Source organism: Mesoplodon densirostris, chromosome 8 (assembly GCF_025265405.1).
Source record: "Mesoplodon densirostris isolate mMesDen1 chromosome 8, mMesDen1 primary haplotype, whole genome shotgun sequence".
In the NCBI taxonomy this organism is placed as follows: Eukaryota; Metazoa; Chordata; class Mammalia; order Artiodactyla; family Ziphiidae; genus Mesoplodon; species Mesoplodon densirostris.
Genome location: NC_082668.1, coordinates 92,016,958 through 92,040,495, shown reverse-complemented (window position 1 = coordinate 92,040,495; position 23,538 = coordinate 92,016,958). Strand labels below are relative to the sequence as shown.

General features: G+C 42.1%; 1 long non-coding RNA gene across 2 annotated transcripts; it reads left to right on the top strand.

Annotated features, from left to right (window-relative positions):
* The first annotated feature begins 218 nt into the window (after positions 1-218).
* LOC132495392 (uncharacterized) lies at positions 219-23,125 on the top strand. 2 transcript variants are annotated; one of them, XR_009533237.1, is made up of 4 exons: positions 219-268; positions 9,262-9,344; positions 21,665-21,755; positions 22,763-23,125. It is a non-coding gene; the product is annotated as an uncharacterized LOC132495392 (long non-coding RNA). The 2 variants fall into 2 exon arrangements; XR_009533236.1 differs by lacking the exons at positions 219-268; positions 9,262-9,344 and adding an exon at positions 19,382-19,778.
* Positions 23,126-23,538: the final 413 nt, after the last annotated feature.

Genomic DNA, 23,538 nt, shown 5'->3' with positions numbered 1-23,538 from the left:
CCATTAAGAAATCCTGTCTTTTTCCTCCATAACAGAACCTTTGAATACTACTTGGGTATATGGAGGCACAAACTAAAGACTACATTTCCCAGCCTCCCATGCAGCTGGGTGGGGCCACACAACTAAATTTTGGCCAATGGTAGGTAAGCAGAAGTGGTCGTGCAACTTCCAGGAAGTGTCTCTTAAGGGAGAGCCATGTCTTTCTCCTCCTCTGTACTACTTGGAGTATAAATATGCTGCCTGGAGCCCACCTGCCATCTTACACAAGGTTCGCAAGGGTCTCATCCTTAGGGTGGCAGGGAATAGAGCTGGAAGGAGTGTGGGATCCTGACTCATTTGTGGAACTGCCTTAGCAGCCCTGGATTCTTATTTCTGGATTTTTACTTAAGAGAAAAAAACCTTGTGGATTTAAGCTTTTTTTCGGGGGTGGGGGTGGGCGGTGTCAAATGTAGCTCTACCTAATTTTAACTGAAACACCTACTACTTATTGGATGCAGACTATAAAGGTGAATAAAATGAGGCTTCTGCTCTTCTGGACTTCCATCTTCATGGGGAGATATAAATGAATAGAATAGTAAAGGGCTATAGAATAGATGGAGCAAATTTTATTTTACATTTTCTGTGTACCAGGGACACCTTTTCATTTATTCTCTCACCTTGTCTTCACAATGGTCCTGTAAAATAACCGTTGTTAAATCCACTTTAGAGAAGAGGAAAGAGACTCAGAAAGTTTGGGTCATTTGCTCAGGGTCATGTTCGTAAGAGGTGAACCCCAAGTCTACACCCTTCTCTTCTGGCTCCAGTTTGTCACTATTTCTGCCACATCACATTGCAATAAGGACAGTATTATTGAGGTTCAATCAATGAGATGACTTTTACAAAAATTAGTCCATATTTGGAAGACACAGTTCGGAAGGGAATTCCAGAAGGAAAGAACAGAAAAGCAGAAGTGGTACAGCATAGGCATGGCATGTTGGGAACATGGCAAGTCCTACAGGGGCTGCTGGAGAACTGAGAGGGGGTATGATTATGAAGGGCTCTGAACTTGTACTTTCTTTGCTTTCGTACCATGCTTTTCTACTTTTCTTGTATTCTTAGGCATGCTCTCCCCTCTGTGAGATTCGTTTTTTCTCCCGTATAAAATGAAGGTTGTAGTAACTCCCTGTATCAATCAGGGCAGTTAATGCTAGCTGCTACAACAATCAGTCCCCAAATCCTGATTGCTTGGCACAATAAAGGTTTATTTCCTGCTCTTATGAAGCCTAAAGCAGCTGTCACAGGGACCAAGAGTATGTGTATGTGTGTGTGTGTGTGTGTGATGAGGAGTGGAATTCTAGTAGAAGCAGTGACTCCGGTTTCCTTGAGGGCATTTTATTTGTGGTGCTGTCATATTCTGAGACCTTCTTGGAGTTCTCTGCTGGATTCTTTACATTCAGCTGGCTGATAAGCAGTAAGAAAGTGTGGAGGATTATATGGCTTTTTATGATCAAGCCTGAAAGTGGCATCCTTCACTTCCATCCACATTCCATTGACCAGACTGAGTAACATGATTCCAACCCAACTGCAAGGGAAAGAAATGCAATTAGGGACCTCTAGCAAGTATCAGCCACAAGTCTCCAACTTCTTCATGGAGGTAAGGTAAGGGTTTTATGAAATCATATGTGGGAAAGTACTCTACAAAACTCCTGGAGTATAATTTGCATTCAGGTCTCTTTCCTTCATGTTCACACGTCCAAATCCTACCTATTTTTCCAGTGTCACCTTCTTGTGGAGCCATCTTGAATTCCATTCTCTTTCTCTCTTCACACACCTCACTAGTTGAAGGTTATCTTTATCTTCTAACATTTTATTGTATTATTTGAATAGTTTTGATTTGCTTTATACATCTTTTACCTCTTTATGCATCTTTTTATCATAAGGACATGTGACCATGGTTGGCACAGTGTCTTGCAAATATAGTGTGAAAGTTGTGATAAAGGATTGATATTTTGAAATAAAAAGAGCAATCCAAAAGATTCGATCTCTAGGGTAACTGGCTTATTCCCCCAAACATACTTGAGTCTCTCATCACCTTTTTCTCCCAACTTGCTTTGTAAGGATGACATAATGTTGAATCAAGCATGAAAATGGAAACCAAGACTATACAAACTTGACCATAAACATTGGTTGGTTTAGTATGTATTTAGCCAATAGAGAGTAGGGACTGTAAGGCAAAGACTCCCATGGTCAACAGTAGACAATCACCTCTCATTTGGCTTCATTTTCCTCATACCAGTCTCCTGGCTTGAGGGCCGGGAAGGAGGGTGTGGGTTGCTTACAGTAAGACATCAGAGGGGCTTTGGAAATAGTGGCAACTGGGACCCTCTTGCCTACCTTGATCTCCTGAGGTAATAAGGAGATGATTCTGTCAGAGGGAAGCCTTTCTTTTTTTATCTACCATTCCGTTGGTGTCTAATTCTGGTGGTTTATGAATGCTTACGGTGAAAAAAAATCACTTCCCATTTATACAGAGACTTAGTTGCATATTTTTCTGGTCTTAAGAAATTTAACATAGGTTCTGGTATATCCATGTTATTCTATTTCCACGTGAAAGATACATTACAGGGGTAATTTTTCCCTTTCCAAAAGAATTCTCTACCGAATGATTTACGATATATTCCCTTAAATAACAAGATTCTCTATTATATTGAGAGTGTGATTCTCTTTACAAAAATTCAGTTAACGTACAGCTTTTTTTAAAAAATAAATTTATTTATTTATTTTTGGCTGCGTTGGGTCTTCGTTGGTGCGCACGGGCTTTCTCTAGTTGCGGCCAGTGGGAGCTACTCTTCATTGTGGTGCGCGGGCTTCTTATTGCGGTGACTTCTTTTGTTGCAGAGCATGGGCTCTAGGGCGTGCAGGCTTCAGTAGTTGTGGCATGCAGGCTCAGTAGTTGTGGCTCGTGGGCTCTAGAGCACAGGCTCAGTAGTTGCGGTGCACAGGCTTAGCTGCTCCACGGCACGTGGGCTCCTCCAGAACCAGCGATCTAACCTGTGTACCCTGCACTGGCAGGCGGATTCTTAACTACTGCAGCACCAGGGAAGTCCAACGTACAACATTTTGAGAACTCTTGTGTAACATAAACTCTTGCACTTACTTGGTGGCGTACTAGTTGGGCTTTGGATGGTAGCGAGTCTGTCTTCTGGTCCATTTCTAATTCTTCCTAGTTTTAAATGAAATCACTGGCCCCACTTACTTTTTTTTAAATTTTATTTTCCCATTAGGGAAGCACATGGCTCTCAGATGTGCTAAAGGAAATGCACCGAGAAATCCCAAGCAGGGAGCAATCAGTCACTATTAATGCTCACAAATATCAAAGCTACTTGAAGAAATACAGCTGCTTATGGATGGGTGATAAAATTGAATTCGTGAAGCAGTTCCTTCTCCCTGGGTGATTTCTTGGTGCTGAAGAACTAGAATTTCATGCACACTATGAGTGTCAGAACTCCACACTGCTGTTAGCACACTTTAAAGAACAGGTATTGAATTTTAGCTGAGTCTAGCATCATCTTTTTCAATTCCAAGGACACCTGTTAAATCATAAAATATTTTGAGATATAAAGCTCTTGCCTCTGAGAGATATTCTCTTTTTTCTTTAAGATCAACATCTATGAAATATTATGTGAAAGAGTTGACAACTTTAAAAATCAGAGGGTATTTAGTGGTTAGCTTTAGGTTAATATTAAACCTTTTAAAAATCAGTGACGAATGTTATAAAAAACGGGTTTGATGTTTAAGGAGCATCTGCTTAACCATGTAACCTACAGATATAGTCATTTGAATCTGGTTGATTGTGAAAGGAAATTAAAATAACACAAATCATTTGATGAAATCATCCTCACAGAATTCTAATTTAACTCAAATAATAAGTATTTTAATGGTTCTCCTGTGTGCTTATTTTTAGTCTCGTATTCTGTAAGTTATAAGAGAGTTGCTTTCATGCATGTGAAATGCAATTCTCTTCTTGTAAAAACTTGACACAATGCTTATCCATTTGATTTGATTGCATTTGCGTGTTCATTAATATAATTGAAACATGTAGCTTCCCCCAAGTTTTCACAGGTTCATCCCTAATTAACTGTTGGCATTTTCTCACATTACATATTAGTATAACTGAGTTAGGCCAATTTATTCATGAACTAGGAAAAAAGTTGAGCAGAGGAAGGGAGGGGTAGGTTCAGCCCATTCAGTACTGATTGGGGGCTATGGGCAGCCCTTGAAATCTCTACTATTTTAACTGCTGAATTAAAGCTTCCAGAAGAGATTCACATTCGCTCAGGTGATATGGACTCAAGAATGAAGGACTACCTCCAAGAGGTAGTAGATAACACTCTTCACCAACTGGGCCCCAAATCAAAGGAAACTCAATTTCCTAAGTATGTTCCATGTATTTCCAGAATATTTTTGAAGATGGATAGTGGTGATGCAGTGCTAAGATGTATGAGTTTGGAAGGAGAAAACAGCTGTTCTAATCCTTGCTTGGACACTTTTGAGCTCTGTGATCTTACATGAGCGAGTTAATCTGAGTGTATTTCCTCACAGAGGGCTATTGTAGGGGTTTCAATGTAATAATTATGCAATCAGTATACGCTCTTTCAAATACATGGCTTTTTTGGGAGAGGACATATAAAGGTAGGAAGTAAAATGCATAAAGGTGGTGGTCTATAAACAGACAAAAGAGCTTTAAATAGGGATAACTTTTGTCCTTTACAGAGTAAGATGAGGATATCTGACTAAAAGAATTAAAGAATCCCCACTTTTATTTTTGCTTCTTGAGGATTATACTCGTTTCACCATATGAAAAAATTAGATTGATTACTTAAGCAAAACCAATGAGATAAATTCATAGCAATCAGGGAACTTTTCATTTTAAAAACTCCACTTTTTGCTTTAATGACATGAAATGAAAAGAATTTGGCAGGCACCCATTTCTGATAATAGCTGTATTACTTTTTATCTTATATTGCTGTCCCATTATATGCTTATATTCTTTTGGAAGAGGTCAACCTAAGTAATAAAGCCAAAGATCTCTCAGCTCTCACCCATACAGAAGGAAAGATCTATCAGGGTTGATGCTTAAATGGGTGTAATCAGAGGAGCAGTAGGTTACAGAGATTCTCAGGTCAGGGAGGAAATGATGCCTCAGGACTGGGCCTGTTCAAGGAACACCATCGACATCACAAAGACAGTTTACTCTGTGAGAACTAGTTTGTCCCAAACAGTGGATAACCGCATCCTTCTGTATATCTGAAATTGTTGAAAATCTGTATTAGAATTAGCAGATACCTTTGGAGAAGGGATTGCTGCCCCTTGTGAAATGAAAAGGCTAAAGGAGCTGAGCTTTCCATCGGGTGGTTTCAGCCCTACCCTGGAAAGCTTCATTAGACTAATGTCTTTTCTACACAGGTAAGTTATGAATAAAAAAAGAAATGTTGAATTCAGCTGAGTAATCTGTTTTGTGTCTAAAATACTAAAAGGATCTGTTTGCTTCCTATTTTACCTGTTTCTGCTGTCTTGCAGTCATGTATAAATTAGGCAGTTCCTCACCCTGTGTATAAGTATATCACAAATCACTCCTTATGTTAAAATCAATTAGAATATATGATTTAAAAATGTGTTTGTGAGACCTGCATCTGAATTGTGGCCTAGATTATTTGAAGGGGGTTTGAGAAGGAAGCTTGCTGAGAGCTGCAGAGGGAACTGTGGTATTTACATAGTAGCTTCTAAAATCTAATTGTAATTTAAAATTAATTTATTTAATTTAAATTAATTAATTGTTATTAATTGACAGCAAAATATTCACTTCCCATTGTTGGCCCCTCTATCATCACATTTTACTCACTTCATTTGTTTCAAATAACTGTTCCGTGTATATTACATTGAATTAAATATTTATCCTGAAGAAAAATGCCCTGAGGAAGGTAGAAGTTCAGTCAGTGAAGAATGGTAGGCCAAGTTGCCAGAATATCATAGATTATTTAGGAATTCAAACTCAGTTCTTGAATCTGGAAATTGTAGGAGCTGGGTTTTTGTTTTTTTTTCTTTTACTTCTTTTTTTTTTTTTTTTTTTTTTTTTATTGGCTAAGTTTGCCTCAGATTCACAGATGCACAAGCTGTGGAATTATAGAACCCTAAAGTTGGCTGTTCCCAATTATTGTTTCACATGAGATGAGAAATATTAATGAGATTGGATCACCAAGAAATGGGACTATGGTGAAGACTTAGGGTGCAGAGAAAAAGAGATGAAAAACATGGGCCCATGAGTATCAGGGATTTGAAAAAAGCTAATGGGAAACACTGAGGAAAGCATGAAAAAGAAAGGGATTAAAAAGGTCAGTATAAAAATGAAAAATAAGGTGGCCCATTCAAGAAGAAGCTGTGAGGATTGTTTCAAGGAATTCCACGGTGGAAAGTTGAATGGAAGAAAACATTGCCAGAGCAACATGGAAGGTAAATGGAGTGCAGTTATCTTCACTGCAAATTTCAATCTCTCTGTACCACTGTAAAACTTCACTCTTTCTGAATTTAATCCATTATAGGTTCCTATACTTAATGAAATTACAACAATTCAACAAACAATATAGTAGCCCTAAATACTGCTTTTAATATAATTATGTGTAACTCACTGGAATCTGCTATTGCATTCTATAATATAATTATGACATATAATGTTATCATAAAATTCCTTATCAAATACATGCAAGTAATGCAGTTTATGTGTTACTCAGGTATTGGTGTTTCCATCTGACAACATCCAGGTTTTTAAAAATGATAGGAATGTAAATATATTTTTCAGTCAGCTGGGAGCAATGCAGGGGACCAAAGTGAGAGAGAAGATCAAGGTCGTTGTTTCTTAAAGTATGGCCTGCAGGTCACCTGCATCAGAATCCCCTGGGCCCTAGATAGAATGCAGATTCCTGGGCTCCCTGCAGCTCTTACTGAATCAGAATCAACAGGGCAGGAAATTTGGACTTTGAGTAAGCATCCCTGGGGGTATTCTTATGTACCCTGAAGTTTGAGACTTTCTGATCTGGATTTTGCCCCTCTCCATTATCATGTGGAACCCAGACAATGGTAAATCTGGTTGGGCAGAAGGGACATTTGTGACCTCTGTCCCCAGCTGTCCACCGGATGCATGCACTTGTGCCCCCACCAGGGCCCTCTCACTCAGGATGTTCCATGCCTCATGCCTGCTTCACCGCCTCTCTCCCTTGCTCAAGTTATGGCACCACCAACCCATCCAGGTGCCCAGGTGAGACACCTGTGAGCTGTCCTAACTCCTCATTCTAAACATTTCGCCAGTTATTGAATCTGGTCAATTTCACCTCCAACGTCATGTTCAAAAATGTCTTTTTTCCACGGTTTCCCTTTTCTACCACTTAGATCACAACTTTCACCATTTAATCATTCCTTTAACATATATTTATCTACTAATCACCTAGAAGTAGAAGGTGAGAAGACGAAAAGGAAGGAAGGGAGAGATAAAGAGGCACTGGGGAGTTTTGGGGAGAGGAATGACATGATTGCCATGTTTTAAAAGGATCCCTCTGGCTGCTGTATTGACGGAAGCCTGAAGAGGGAGAAACAGAAGCAGGGAGAATGGTTAGGGTGCTACTGCAGTATTCCAGGCAAGAGATGATATTGGCGTATATCAACCAGAGTGCTGGACAGTGGAAATGGCAAGAAATCACTGGATTCTGGCTATAAGCTAGAGGTGGGACCAACTAGAGCATTTGCTGATTGAAAGGATGTGAGATGTGAGAGTGAGTAGTCAAGGCTGCTACTAACCACTAACCAATCTGGGGCGGCTGTTGGGTCTGTGGTGGGAATGAGTAGGGAGGAGATGGGACCCATTTGGTCGTCATCTCTCACTGGACCACGCAACGGCCTCTCACTTGATTTCTCTGCCTTGAACCTTATCCTTCATAGGACTGTTTACATCAATGAAAAAAAAAAGGTTCCAACTCTCCTGCACAAAATCCTTTAGTGGTTCTCTGTTACATTCAGGGTAAAGTTTAATGGTATGGGACATATCAGTCTGTTTCCTCCTTACCTCTATAGTTTTCTAGCTCTGCGGTACCGTATGATACTGATGTGCTAGTAATTGTCCACAACACGGGGATATCACTCTTCTCTTCTTTACTTATGCCTCACCCTCTGCTTAGAATGCTCTTCCCATGTCTGTTCCTTGAGAGCAAGGCTGGCATCTTATTCATTATTTTATCCCCAGAAACTAGTACAGTAAACCAAACTGAAGTTCTCACTAGAGCTTTCTGTGGGAGGATAATCATAATTACTAACATCTCACAGATGAAGAAGTTGAGGTACAGATAAGTAACTTGAATTGCACTAGAATTGGTTGTTCCAAGGTCACAGAGTTGAACACAGATCTGTAATACCCCACAGCCATTTTTTCTCTACACCATACAAAACTACCTCCGTTTTTGCCTGGAGCCAGATCTGCCAGGCTCCCCTTTTTCTGGTTACATTTTAACTGCCATATTTACAGTTACAAATCTCTTACAACTGAGATGCTTCCCCTGAGGGATTCTTTTTGGTTACCAGGCAAACTCTGGCATGACAGCCCCCCTACCCACCCATGATGAAGAAAAAGTCCACAAAACAATAACACTCACACATCGTGTAAGTACTTGCACACAACTTTCTTTACTGTAGAAAAGATCCTGGACTTCACAATTTCTTTTGAAGCTATCTTGGAAGCTACCCTTTTATACAGTTAAAAAAAAATGCAATAAGAAAACATTATAGAAAGTCTGGAAAATAAGAGAAAAAATCACCTACTCTATTAACATAAAACTGCTTTCATTTGCTCATATTGTATATACTTTTATGAAGTTAGATTTTATGTGTAATAAATCAAATGTTTTTAACTTAATATTACAGCAGAAACGTTTTCCATTTCTACATAATTTTTAATTCCTGCATTATATCCTAGCCCATGGATGTGCCAGAATTTTAGATATTGCATTATGTTTTTGAATTTTTCACTGTTAGCCTCTGTGTTGGGTATACTTTCCTTTTTTTTTGAGGTATAGTCTATGTATGTTTTTTTGTTTTGTTTTGTTTTGTTTCTCATTTTGGAGGATTTCCTTAGGATAAGCTCCAGAACTAAGATGGACACTTTTTAATGATTATAATTTACAATGTGAAACAACATTTCAAGACAGCTGTTCCAACTGGAACTCTTTCTATTTTTTTCAGGGCTGTTTACAAAGGACAGGCTGGACCCCCATGGGACCACATCAAACTTAGAGAACTGCTTCCTTGGAGCCTTGCAAGAGAACGTGAGTACTGTACTGTAATATCGAGGTCTTCCAGGGAAAGGTGGGGCTACTTCCATCCTCAGGAAGCTGAGTTTTGGGAAGAACTTTCATCCCTGGCAGTGAGTGTCCCTTCCTTCTCTCCCTAAACCAAAATGATCCAGCGAGCAGGTTACCTCTTGGCCATAGACAGGTGTCCAGGTACCACCAGAAGATAGCCGGCTCCACTAAAGATTGATGGGTAGTAAATACTTGCTCCAGAATGTCAGCAACCCTGAAATTTGAGGCTTTTATCTTTCATTTCTAGCCTATAGCACAATTAGCAAAAGCAATACCTATACAATAATAGCTAACATTAATTATCTATTATATTATCTCATCCTCAAGGAAACCCTGTCTTATCATGAATCCCATTTTATAGACAAGGAAGCTGAGTCTTGGAGATGTTAAATGTCTTACGTAGGGGCGCTCATAGTTAGTAGCAGCAGAGCCAGGAAAATTGGACTCCAACTGAAGCAGAGTCCATAGAAGGAAAAAATCATTTTATCATATTATCAACATTGCTCTTGACATTATTTTATCTGGAACAGTAATATTTTTTTTTTTTTTTTCCACTTATATTACTTTTAGTTTATTCTACAGTAGAACAAAAACATTTTTTTGTTCTTATTTGTCATCAATTTTATACACATCAGTGTATACATGTCAAACCCAATTGCCCAATGCATCACAGCACCACCACCACCACCCCTGCAGCTTTCTCCCCTTGGTGTCCATAGGTTTGTTCTCTACATCTGTCTCTCAATTTTTGCCCTGCAAACTGGTTCATCTGTACCATTTTTCTAGGTTCCACATATATGCGTTAATATACGATATTTGTTTTTCTCTTTCTGACTTACTTCATTCTGTATGACAGCCTCTGTATCCATCCACATCTCAACAAATGACCCAATTTCATTCCTTTTTATGGCTGAGTAATATTCCATTGTATATATCTACCACATCTTTTTTATCCATTCATCTGTTGATGGATATTTGGGTTGCTTCCATGACCTGGCTATTGTAAATAATGCTGCAGTGAACATAGGGGTGCATGTGTCTTTTTTTTTTATTTTTATTTTTTTTATTAATTTTTTTAATTTTACAAATTTAATCAGTTATACATATACATATGTTCCCATATCCCCTCCCTTTTGCGTCTCCCTCCCACCCTCCCTATCCCACCCCTCCAGGCGGTCACAAAGAACCGAGCTGATCTCCCTGTGCTATGCGGCTGCTTCCCACTAGCTATCTACCTTACGTTTGGTAGTGTATATACGTCCATGCCGCTCTTTCACTTTGTCACAGCTTACCCTTCCCCCTCCCCATATCCTCAAGTCCATGCTCTAGTGGGTCTGTGTCTTTATTCCTGTCTTACCCTATGTTCTTGATGACATATTTTTCTTAAATTCCATATATATGTGTCAGCATACAGTATTTGTCTTTCTCTTTCTGACTTACTTCACTCTGTATGACAGACTCTAGGTCCATCCACCTCATTACAAATAGCTCAATTTCATTTCTTTTTATGGCTGAGTAATATTCCATTGTATATATGTGCCACATCTTCTTTATCCATTCATCCGATGATGGACACTTAGGTTGTTTCCATCTCCGGGCTATTGTAAATAGGGCTGCTATGAACATTTTGGTACATGTCTCTTTTTGAATTATGGTTTTCTCAGGGTATATGCCCAGTAGTGGGATTGCTGGGTCAAATGGTAGTTCTATTTGTAGTTTTTTAAGGAACCTCCATACCGTTCTCCATAGTGGCTGTACCAATTCACATTCCCACCAGCAGTGCAAGGGGGTTCCCTTTTTTCCACACCCTCTCCAGCATTTATTGTTTCTAGATTTTTTGATGATGGCCATTCTGACTGGTGTGAGATGATACCTCATTGTAGTTTTGATTTGCATTTCTCTAATGAGTAAAGATGTTGAGCATCCTTTCATGTGTTTGTTGGCTGTCTGTATATCTTCTGTGGAGAAATGTCTATTTAGGTCTTCTGCCCATTTTTGGATTGGGTTGTTTGTTTTTTTGCTATTGAGCTGCATGAGCTGCTTATAAATTTTGGAGATTAATCCTTTGTCAGTTGCTTCATTTGCAAATATTTTCTCCCATTCTGAGGGTTGTCTTTTCGTCTTGTTTATGGTTTCCTTTGCTGTGCAAAAGCTTTGAAGTTTCATTAGGTCCCATGTGTTTATTTTTGTCTTTATTTCCATTTCTCTAGGAGGTGGGTCAAAAAGGATCTTGCTGTGATTTATGTCATAGAGTAGGAACAGTAATATTTTTGATCAAACAATTCTTAAATAACATTTAACTAGAAGCCAGTTGGAAATGTGGTTCCCCCAACATAAAACTCAAGGTTGGGGTTTCACCTCCATCACTGAGTCTGAGGCAGGGTGGAAGCTGTAATGCCCATGTCAGAAATCTGGTGTTTTCTCCAGTTTAGCTTCTGAGAAATTCGCAGACCTGTAAGAGATGAAAACCAGGGACCTTTCAAAGTATGATTGCTTACTTTTCAATTTCCATCTTTCAAGTAGTCTAATACTTCCTGGGACCAATAGAGTTTACTATGGAAATGTCTTCTGTGAAGATGCAATTTAAAGACAGATTTCTTGTACTCTCATGAATGCATTGTCAACAAATTGCGTGTATTTATTCAACTTGTCCAAATAAAAGCCAAATAAGGCTCAGAAATCGATTTCTTGGCAATTTGACTTTCTGAGGCAGGGAGTATAGGAAAGACCTTGTGAGTATATTCTCCTTGGTTAAAAATTGAGTCAAACAAAGGGGCATGAGGCAATCTGGGAGGGTGATAGACATGTTTATTATCTTGATTGTGGTGATGGTTTCATGGGTATATACATCAATTAAAATTTATTAAATTGCACATTTTAAATAGGTGCAGTTTATTGTATGTCAATTATACCTCAATAAAGCTGTAAAACCAATAAATAAAAATTGAATCAAGGGCTTCCCTGGTGGCACAGTGGTTGAGAGTCCGCCTGCCGATGCAGGGGACACGGGTTCGTGCCCCGGTCCGGGAAGATCCCTCATGTCGTGGAGCAGCTCGGCCTGTGAGCCATGGCTGCTGAGCCTGCGCGTCCAGAGCCTGTGCTCCACAACGGGAGAGGCCACAACAGTGAGAGGCCCGCCTACCGTAAAAAAAAAAAAAAAAATTGAATCAAGCTATGTGTCTTTTTATCAAACTCGTTCAATATGTTGAACATTTTCCCCCCTGAATTATGCAAAGCTCATCCACAAATGGCCTAAAGATGACTCAAGTTGAAAACCATATCTCACTTTAAATGAATCTAACTGTTATGTAGGGGTAAGTACTATAGAGCTTGAGAATCATACAAAATTTTACTGAAACTGAGAGAATGTAAGGGGAGCTAGATAGAATTGTGCTTCTGGATCTGAGGCCTCATTTCTAGCAAATCCTGTTTCTGGCTGCTATTAACTCACACCTGACTTTGTATTAGCTGTGAAAAATCAGAATTAAGCAGAGATGCTGTAGAATCAGCAATAGACTCACTGAGTCATGGAGAAGGGAGGGGTATTAGAAGTTGATGTCCCTTATATCCCTGTCTTTGGGAAGGTGTATATCTTTTGTGGCTGAACATTCTATTTATACTTCCATTCTCAAAGCTAAGTATTACACTTAGCTCTTCTTCACTGATGAAAGGTATTGGTACAAAAAATATTTGGTGAATCTGGCTTTCTACTGTGAAAAACAGGATCTGTGAAAGGACAGTGTACTATGACCCACAGCACGCCTTCATTTGTGAGTGGCTACACTCAGGGTAAGAGCACTGTACTTCCAGGGTTAGAAGTGCCAATAAAGGTATGTCATAAATTTTCTACTACATGCACTAGGCCATTATTAATTCTTGGTCTGGACATACTATAATAGTCCTTTGGGTAGAGACCTTTTGGTTCTACTCTTAAATCTCAGGAAAGGAGATCTATCTGAATTTGGAGAAAAGGAAAAAGGAATAAGTATTGCTTGTCTGTCTTTTACAGGTTATCTGATTTTAGTACCTTTCATGTCACAAATAGACCCCATAGTAATTGCTAAAACTCAGCCCATCTGTCTACTGCTTGACCATTTTGTGGCAAAATGAAATAACCCATCCTTTTCTACCCAGATTATTACAACATGAGCTCCCATTGGCCTTCTTTCCAGAAATGAAGGCCCCTCAAAGTATCTTCTCAGTTATCACTGTGAACTGCCCAGGAATCTGGGCTCCTGATAACCAGGCGGAAGTGTTCCTGAGAACAAGTCCCTCTAGTTTTTCTTTCTGTTCAGGCTTCTTGTCTTGATGCCAGAATCTGCCCATACTACTGATGATTCCTAAGAGATAGCCACTTTGATGAGCTCACCTGCCTTTTCCCAGCCCACCTCCAGCGCATGCCTATTCTAGCCTTGGGGAGGGACCATTGCCCTCCTTACTTCTCCTCTGAGTAACTCGGTCAGGCTTGTGAACACAGAGTAGTTCACAGCATCAGCAGGGGCCACTCTTAAAGCCCACAAGCTAAAAATCTTCCTTCCTAATCCCCACAGACATCCCAGTGGTGGGGGCAGCTCAACCTCTACAATGGGAATTCCCAGGCGTTCCGACCTGGAGTCCAATCAGCTCCCAGTTCCAGAGAGAACCTGTCCTTCCATCCTCCAGTGCATGCCCACTCATTTCCTGCTTCTGGGTGATTGACAGTGGGGCAGATCCCTTTCCTCCAGAAGGACTTCCCATGGCCCCAATGAGAGTTCACCATGCATTTCCCTATGATGATGGACTCATTCAGCTGTGGGTAATACCTTTTGGGGACACTTCCCATCCAGGCTGGGCTAGTACCAAGGCTATAATCCAGGGTCTTCACTGTGTCACCAGAGTCAGGAGAGGAGGAGTTATGATCTGCAAATCCCTGAGAGTTCAGCCTCAGGTCCCAGCCTCCCACAAGAAAATGCCTGGAATCCAAAAGACACAAGATCTCCCAGGCTGTAGGTGGTCTAAATCTGGGTATGGGGGATAGTCTGCTGAGACTCCACAGAGAACAGTGCTGCTAAGAAGCCCAATTGACATTATAAACAGGATACTCAACCTCTCATGCTGAAGCCCTGGCCTTTGGGTCACTTCTCTACCTCAGGGTCTTCCTGAGAACACTGGGTAAGCTTTCACATTATATTTACATGACTAAAAGGGCTCATCAGACCCAACTAAATGGAGGGTCTTCTCTAAAAAACAAATTCCATTTTCTTCTCTTGAATGCAAAATTTGCTTGTCACCCACAAAATAGTAAAATACTACCTTAAAAGAAATTAAAGCTCCCAGCTGCACTCAGATTATGGCCACCTGATTTGTGACTGTGATCCATTCTCATGTCATAATCAGGGCTACTTTGACTCTAATAAAAACTCAGAGGGTGTATCCCAGTTGGAAATGATTCTGCGACTGCCCTCAGAGTGAATCTGTATCACAGGATTTCTCTCTTTCTTGCAAAGTTGCTTCAAATTTTGAAATGATTTTTACTCTTTGACAGACTTAAGAAGAGGAAATACGGTACAAAAAAAGAAAATAAAAACATTAAGAAAACACATCCTTATGGAAATAAAGCATGATATTTGAGGCAACATGAGTTAGCTATGAAAATGGGTGGGCTAGCCTGCAGTTTCAAATTGCTGCATTTGTCTGAGAGCTCAATTTTAAAGGGCAGGGAAAATGGTTGAAGGAAGCTAAGAGTGCTTAGGTGGATGCAATCTGCAGTGATAAGAAAATGTGATGGAATGGCTTCTGAGGTGGAGAGACTTGCTTGCATGGATGCATGATTGGATGCAGCAAATTTCTGTGTCTAAAACTAAGTATCAGATTTGGCAAGAGCATTATTATTATTATTATTATTATTATTTTCCATGCTGAGGAACAGACCCCCAGAGACATCAAAGGAATATGCTGTCAGGGAGAACAAAGGATATTTTGGTTCTTCAAGGAAAACAACTTGGTAGAACTTCAGCATTCTGGAGAAGGGAAATGATTAGACTCAATGGTATAGCAGTGAGAACTTTTTGAAATAAAAGAGTGAGAAATCTTCGAAGAATATGAATTTGCCAAGGACATTGTTCTCCCAGTATTTACCACCATTTACCAAAGACATTTATAATCAGTCAGGCATATAGGCTAGGTTAAGAAAAAATTTCAGACACATGACCCTAATTTAAATACAATTCCAGAATCGTCAGAGCCATCAAAGTATCCTTTAACAGTCACAAGATTTACCTGGGATGGAAGGTGTCTACTTTCCAAACACACTGTATTGTAGAAAGTTACCCTGGTTCAGCTCATTGGGCAAACTCTCTGAAAAGGAAGAGCTCTGATAGCTCTGTATTTACATTTTAAATACACGTTTTTAAAATCATTTGTGTTGGATAAACGTCTATGGTAAAATGCGTTTTTTGTTGCATCATCACTTGGGTATTTTTATTATTCAAAATGCATTTGAGGAACACAGCCCCAATTTTTAACATTCTGTGAGCAGGACATAAGGTTTTAGGTTCTAAATTAGAGCTTGCACAGTATGAAGCTTTTTAACAGATGTGGCCTCATTTAAACCTTGGCAGCCTGGAAGGAGGTATTTTCCTCACTTGAGGAAGAATCAGGTCCAGTAATTTGCCTGTGGTCAGTCACCAAGCATTATTATTTAAATACGGGTCTGTCCGACTCCCAAATCTCTGTTCTTTCCTATCTTAGAAGGCTGCCTTCTAGGAATTATGCAGTTAAAAAGTACTTTCTGACTTTCAGCCTAGCCAGCTTTCTTAATAGCATGCACACGTGGACACACACAAACACACACCCTCTCACACACACATACCTATACCTCCTGCACACACACAGACTAACCCTTACATCTTGAAGATTCTCCCTGATTTAAATCTTGATGATCTAATTTAAATTACTTGGAAATCACAAAGTACTTCAAAGTTTTTCAAGTTTCAAGATTGTTTTCAAAAATCATTGCTTTCTTACACTGGAAATTTTTGGATTGAAAATTAAAGTTCAAGATTTGGTTTAACTGAAAGGGTTCTGAGCTTTTCACAATCTAGCTGGACCTTCAATTTTTCCAAAACAATTCAGCATTTCTTCTCCTTTCCTCTTTCCTTCTTTTCGTCTTTAAAAAACTTGAGATTTGATGCTTTATAGGAGTATTTATATGTCTTACATTGAAAATTAGTAAAAATGTATTGAATGAGAAGAAAGTAACCTAGACAGATTCACACTGTTATTCTCATCTTACTGGAATTATTTTTCTGGTTTTGTTAGTCTGACTTATGTTCCAAAGTCTGATTTTGTTTGTGAAAATAAACTGCCCCCTGCAAACATAGCAAGCTATTGTACCCAGACTTAACTTATTTAACTTTCATTAGTTAAATGTAGCAAATTTTCTTTGTATAATGAGTGTGTTACAGCAGGTAGGTAGTTAGATATGAACAGAGAAAGGGAGGTAGGGGCCAGATGGCAGGAAACCACACATCTTGTAAACAGCATGGGTCCATGGGCAGACAAAGAAAAGCAGGAACCTCCAGACTGATAGAAAACCACACATTTTGGGGTGATAAGTGTCCTGGAGGCACACAAAGAAAGGTGGGAAAAGGCGGGACTCTCCAGTGTCCGAATGTAACCTTTTGCTCATTATGCTCTCATTACAATAGCCTTGCAGATAAGAAGTACCCATCAGGCACCTATGCCATGACACTTCCGATCAAAGCTAAATAAGGACAAGAATCCTTCTCCCCTCGGGAAGGTGGTGCTGGGATGAAAATCAGGGAATACAACCTTCAAACCCCTCCCTCCGCAATGAATATTCCTCCCCCTCGTTTGTACGCCCCACATAACCGGTTTGCCAAAGAAACTCAGGGCAGCTACTCACCTGAGACGGCCCACTCTCATCTCCGGAGTGTACTATTGCTTAAAATATCCTCACTTTACTTACTTTCCTGACCTCCCTGTCTCATTTCTGATTCTTTCTGTGATGAGTCAAGAACCTTTCCCTGGGAACATCTTGGAGACTCAGCCAGGAGAGTTCGGTAAGCCTCAGCGTCTCGCCTCCCTTGCACTTTTACTTCCGAGAGGCACTGCTTTACTTCCCGCCATTACTCTCTCTCTCACACTCTCTCCCTTACTCTTTCTCTCTTTTGCTTTCTTATTGTCTGTCGCCTTTTTGGACTTAGCCTCTCACTTCCTTTGGGCTTGAGATGCCCTGCCTTACTTCCCACCACCTCTCTCTCACTCTCTCCCTTTCTCTTTCTTATTGTCTGTCCCACTTTCAGACCTATTGTTGCAGAAATGTGGGCGTGGGTTGAGCAGTTCAAAGCCATTAGGGCGCCCACTGGATGGAGCACGTGTGGGAAGGGGTGGCGGGGAGAGTGGCACCACCCACAAAAGGGAAGGGACAAGAGAGGCTTTTCCAAAAACCATCTCCTTCAATGGCCAGTGCCTGTTTTCAGAAACTTACCACCGTTTTAGAGAGAAGAAAGCTGGGACTTAAATAGGTCCTAGAACTATGAGGATGTCCATTCCAGGGGAACGTGCCCTGGAACACAGGGATTAATCTATGGAGTCTATAGAGAAGCCTTCAGGAAGTTCACTCATCCTGGGTACTGTGGACGCCATGATTGGTTACAGGCCCAAGAACACTGGGGCCAGCAGGACGGCCTTATGGGGGAGTAGCTAGCCTCCATTTTGGCTAGGGTTGACAGGGCTAGGTGGGCGGGGATGCCTGGAACCAGTCCTGTCTTAGGGAGCCCCCATGGGACCTCCTAATGCTGATGCTCCTCTCTGGTACAGGAGCATCCTCTCCCTGAAGGAACGATGGGAAACACCTCCTCCATCCCCAAGGATTCACCCCTTGGGTGCGTTCTGAGTCACTGGGACAGGTTTTCTCTAGATTCTTTAAAATGAGAAAAGCTCATTTCTTTTGTAACACAGGCTGGCCCCAATATAAACTTGAGGACAATGAGGCCTGGCCAGAAAATGGGAGCCTCACCTATAATACTATCCTACGGTTAGACATCTTTTTCAAAAGGCAGGGGGAACGGACAGGAGTTCCTTATGTTCAGGCTTTTATGGCCCGAAGAGAGAACCTGGAGCTATGCAAGTCCTATGTTAGGGAACCTTGCCAACTGGGACCCATTCACGCTACACAAAGCCCTCTCTAGTGGCATCTCTGGAGGAACATGAGCCCCAGACAGAAGATCATGTCCCAACACTCTTTCACCATCTTCAGCCTCTCCCCTGCCCTATAAGCCTCTTTACCCTTCCATACCAGAAGTGCAGCCAGAGCTTCTTGGCCCCCTTCAGGAAGTAGTAGGCGGGCCTAACTCGGGAGTTAACCCGAGTCCACACCCCTTTTTCTTTGTCCAACCTCAACCAGTGCTGCACGTGCTTAGGCTGATTCTCGGAGGACCCTAGCCAGTTCACCGAAGAATTCCAGGGACTAACTCTCTCCTTTGACCTTACTTGGAAGGACATAAATATTGTCCTTTCCCACTGCTGCACCATTGAGGAAAAGACCTCAGTGTATTTGGGCACAGGCTCAAACATATGCTAATGGATTACATGTTGCCCAACAATATCAGTACCTGTGGGCATGACAGCAGTACCTCTAATGGATCCTCATTGGGACTGTCGGCCAGGCCAAGCTGGTATCCTCTGCCTCATTGAAGGGATGAAACAATGCGTAATTAAACCTGTTGACTATGATAAGGTTAAAGACATCACCCAAAGCCAAGATGAACATCTAGCCCCATTTCAGGCCTGATTGGTAGAGGCCCTCAGAAAGTATAGGAATGTACACCCAAAAACTTTCGAGGGACACACCGTATTTGCAACCCACTTCATTAGCCAATCAGCCCCTGACATCCGTCGAAAGCTTCAAAAGCTTGCCATGGGGCCCCAAACTCCTCTCAACCTTCTTGTTGACACAGCCTTCAGTGCCTTCAACCATAGAGACCAGGCTGAGGAGGAAAGGAAGGAACAGCGTGACTTAAGGAAGGAACGACAACAAGTCAGGCTTTTGGCAGCCATCATGACAAGACCTAACCCACCTCCTGGTTATCCCGAAAGTACTCCCAGAGGACCTCGTCCAGGAAGGGGAGCCTGTTTTAGCTGTGGGAGCCCTGAACACCGGAGCAAGGAATGCCCAGGAAACAGGTCCCAGCCTACACCCAAAACACCATGCCCGCTCTGCAAGAAGATGGGCTATTGGAGGAGGGAATGCCCCCAGTTCCAAAGGGAGCAAGGAAGTTCCCCCATGCCAGTCATGGCAGTGGTTGACTGATGGGACCCAAGACCTCCCAAGGCTCCCAAATAGACCGTCATCATCACACAGGAGGAACTGTTGGGTGACTACGGACGTGGCAGGTAAGCTTGTCCAATTTCTAGTGGACACGGCAGCCACTTACTCTGTTCTGGCTTCTCACGCTGGGCCCATTGCCCCCGAAACCTGCTCTATTGTTGTGGTAGAAGGAGGGCTTAAACTAAAACATTTCACCACCCCACTAACTCACACCTGGGGAAAGACCCTTATAACTCACAAGTTTCTTGTCATGCCTGAATGCCCCATCCCGTTATTTGGAAGGGATTTTCTCTCAGCCTTGGGGGCGACTCTTACTCTCCCTGAAAACCAAAGCCAAGGAGTGTTTTTGGCTGGACTATGTATTATACAAGGCATGGACAGTCCAGCCCAAAATATTCCACTGGAAATTGAAAAATTTATAGATCACAGGTCTGGGATCAGGGAATCCCAGGGAAGGCAAAGTTTGTCACTCCTATAAAATCACCTTAAAGGAAACTAATAATATCCCTTCCAGGCACCAGTACCCCATAAAACCAGTGACTCGACAAGCCCTCCAATCCCTAATCACAAAATTTATCACACATGGGCTTTTGGTGCCATGCCAATCTGCCTATAATACTCCAATCCTACTTGTCCTCAGACCAAATGGGGATTATAGAATGGTTCAAGATCTCCGAATCCTAAATGAAGCTGTAATTCCCCTTCACCCAATCGTTCCCAACTCATACATAATCCTTACTCAGATCCCAGAGGACACAGCCTGGTTTACGGTCCTTGATCTTTTTTTTTTTTGGCGGTACGCAGGCTTCTCACTGTTATGGCGTCTCCCATTGCGGAGCACAGGCTCTGGACACGCAGGCTCAGCAGCCATGGCTCACGGGCCCAGCCACTCCGCAGCATGTGGGATCTTCCCAGACCGGGGCACGAACCTGTGTCCCCCGCATCGGCAGGTGGACTCTCAACCACTTCACCACCAGGGAAGCCCTACGGTCCTTGATCTTAAAGATGCCTTCTTCTGTACACCTGTTTACCCTGATTCTCAATACCTTTTTGCTTTCGAATGGACTGACCTAGACACAAATGAAACCCAACAATATACCTGGACTGTCCTTCCTCAGGGATTCTAGGACAGCCCACACCTGTTTGGCAATGCCCTAGCTAAGGAACTAAGGGAACAAAAATTAGAGACGGGGCTGTTATTACAGTATGTAGGCGACCTCCTTACCTGCAGCCCATCAAAGGAAGCTTCAGACCAAAACACCATACAGGTCCTCAATTTCCTGGGCTCCAAGAGATAGAAAATATCCTCATGGAAAGCCCAAGTTTCCTCCCAGAGAGTCACTTACCTCGGACACGTTCCAAGCCCAGGGAAGCGTGCCCTTGCGACCCAGAATAAGGAAGCAATCCTCTACTTAAAACCACCACAAACAAAGAAACAGCTCAGAGCCTTCTAAGGAATGGTTGGATTTTGTAGGACTTGGATTCCCAGGTTTGGTCTCATGGCAAAACCATTGTATGAGGCCCCAAAGGGATTGGACATGGAACCCCTAGATTGGACAGGGAATTTACAAACAGCATTTGATCAGATTAAGACTGCCCTAATTAGCGCCCCAGCCCTAGGGATCCCAGATCTTAACAAGACCTTTACTCTACCTCAGAAAAACAGGGAATTGCCCTGGGAGTTCTCACCCAAAAAGTAGGGCCAATTCCACGACCAGTGGCATATCTCTCCAAGCAACTGGACTCGGTGTTCTCAGGATGGCCAGGCTGTCTGAGAGCCTGGTATAATCAGGTACAATCAAGGGAAGCAAGAATGGGCTGAGATCGTTAAGGGGTGATTCCCAGTATACACTTGGCTTCTTCCATTTCTAGGTCCCATAGGCACTCTATTTCTCCTCCTTCTCTTTGGTCCTTGTATTTTTAACCACCTAGTTGAACTTCTATCTTCTAGAACACAACAATTCCTACTTCAAATGACGCTATGCCAGGGATTTCAACCCATCCCACCTGAAGAAGGGGACCATCAACACCTGCTGGACAAGGTTGCTGCTTCTTTCCACTCCCCACTCTCCACCTCCGCCACTGTAAACAACCCCGAGACCTCTATCTCTGACAGACACCCGTGCTCAGGTTGAAGCAGTTACAGAAGGCGGACCATCTGCCCTTTGTCTCTTAAAAGATTTTAAGGGTCCAGGCTCCTTGGGGGTGAATGTTGCAGTAGGCAGGTAGCGAGCAAAGAAAGGGGGGCAGGGGCTAGGTGGCAGGAAACCACACATCTTGTAAACAGCGGGGGTCCATGGGCAGACAGAGAAAAGCAGGAACCTCTACAATGATAGGAAACCACACATTTTGGGGTGATAAGTGTCCTGGAGACAAAGAAAGATGGGAAAAGGTGGGAATCTCCAGTGTCCGAATGTAACCTTTTGCTGGGTATTCGCTCATTGCGATAAAATAAGCCTTGCAGATAAGAAGTACCCATCAGGCACCTATGCCATGACACTTCCGATCAAAGCTAAATGAGGACAAGAACCCTTCTCCCCTGGGGAAGGTGGTGCTGGGATGAAAATCAGGGGATACGAACCCCAAACCCCTCCCTCCCCAGTGAATATTCCTCCCCTTCATTTGTACGCCCCACATAACCGGTTTGCCAAAGAAACTCTGGGCAGCTACTCACCTGAGACGGCCTGCTCTCACCTTGGGAGGGTACTATCACTTACATAAAACCTCCCTTTACTTACTTTCCTGACCTCCCTGACTCCTTTCTGAAGTCTTTCTGCGACGACAAGACACTGGGAAGAAGTGTAGCTCCGTTACTAATGAGAATGGTGGAAGGACTCTGGCAAAGCCAAGATCGTGCGTGTGTGTGTACACACTCTTGCACGTGCATGCACGCACACACACGTGGCACGCACACGCACGTGCACACGCATGTGCGTGGCCATGCGGGTGTGAGTGAGGGTGTGTGTCCTGTGGGATGTTTAATTAAAGGTGGAGGCAGGCTTGGCAGGGAGCCCTGTTGGTAAACAATGTCTGTTTGTAACCTCCTCAGGAATTACCTAGGAAGTGGAAGGACCTGAAAAGATTGTGCGTGAAGTACCCCCTTGGCCGTCCAATGAAGTGTCTGTTATCAGAAGGAAATGTGTACTTTTTGAGGCGAGATCAGTTATGTGCTCTGAACCGAATGATTTTTTGTTTTTTTTTTTCTGATAACAAGCTGGTGGTAAGCTTCACTGAACTGAGAAATTGTAAACTCTTAGAAAAAGCTGTCTAAAGATAACAATTCAATGTTTCTCCGTAATGTATTCTGGATGAATCTGATCATTTAAAGCCCACTTCACCAAAATGGGAGCGGTGCTGGCATCCTCTTTATCTTCAATTACGTCTAATCTGTTTCCAATTCAAACACTGTGTTGCTGTTGTCAGATCAAATATAGATTTTAAATGTTTTATGCTTCTCCGCTGGGAAGTTTTAAAATGAACGCGGGCTGTCTGTCAGGACGGTGCCAGTTGAATCTAATAAAGTTTTAAATAAATTTAAAGGAAAAAAAGAGTACTTAAAAATGAAATGATTCATGGTTCATGAGATGGAAGATGTTTAATGAATGGCAGTTGGGGAAAAGTTATGGTAGAGTCTCCGTGGATCACCTGCTTCACCTCTACAGAACTCTCCTTGAATAAATGCATCGTGTCTTTCAGCTCACAAGGCAGGTTAAAAATCAAGTCATCTGGGCTTCCCTGGTGGCGCAGTGGTTGGGAGTCCGCCTGCCGATGCAGGAGACACGGGTTCGTGCCCCGGTCCGGGAGGATCCCACATGCTGCGGAGCT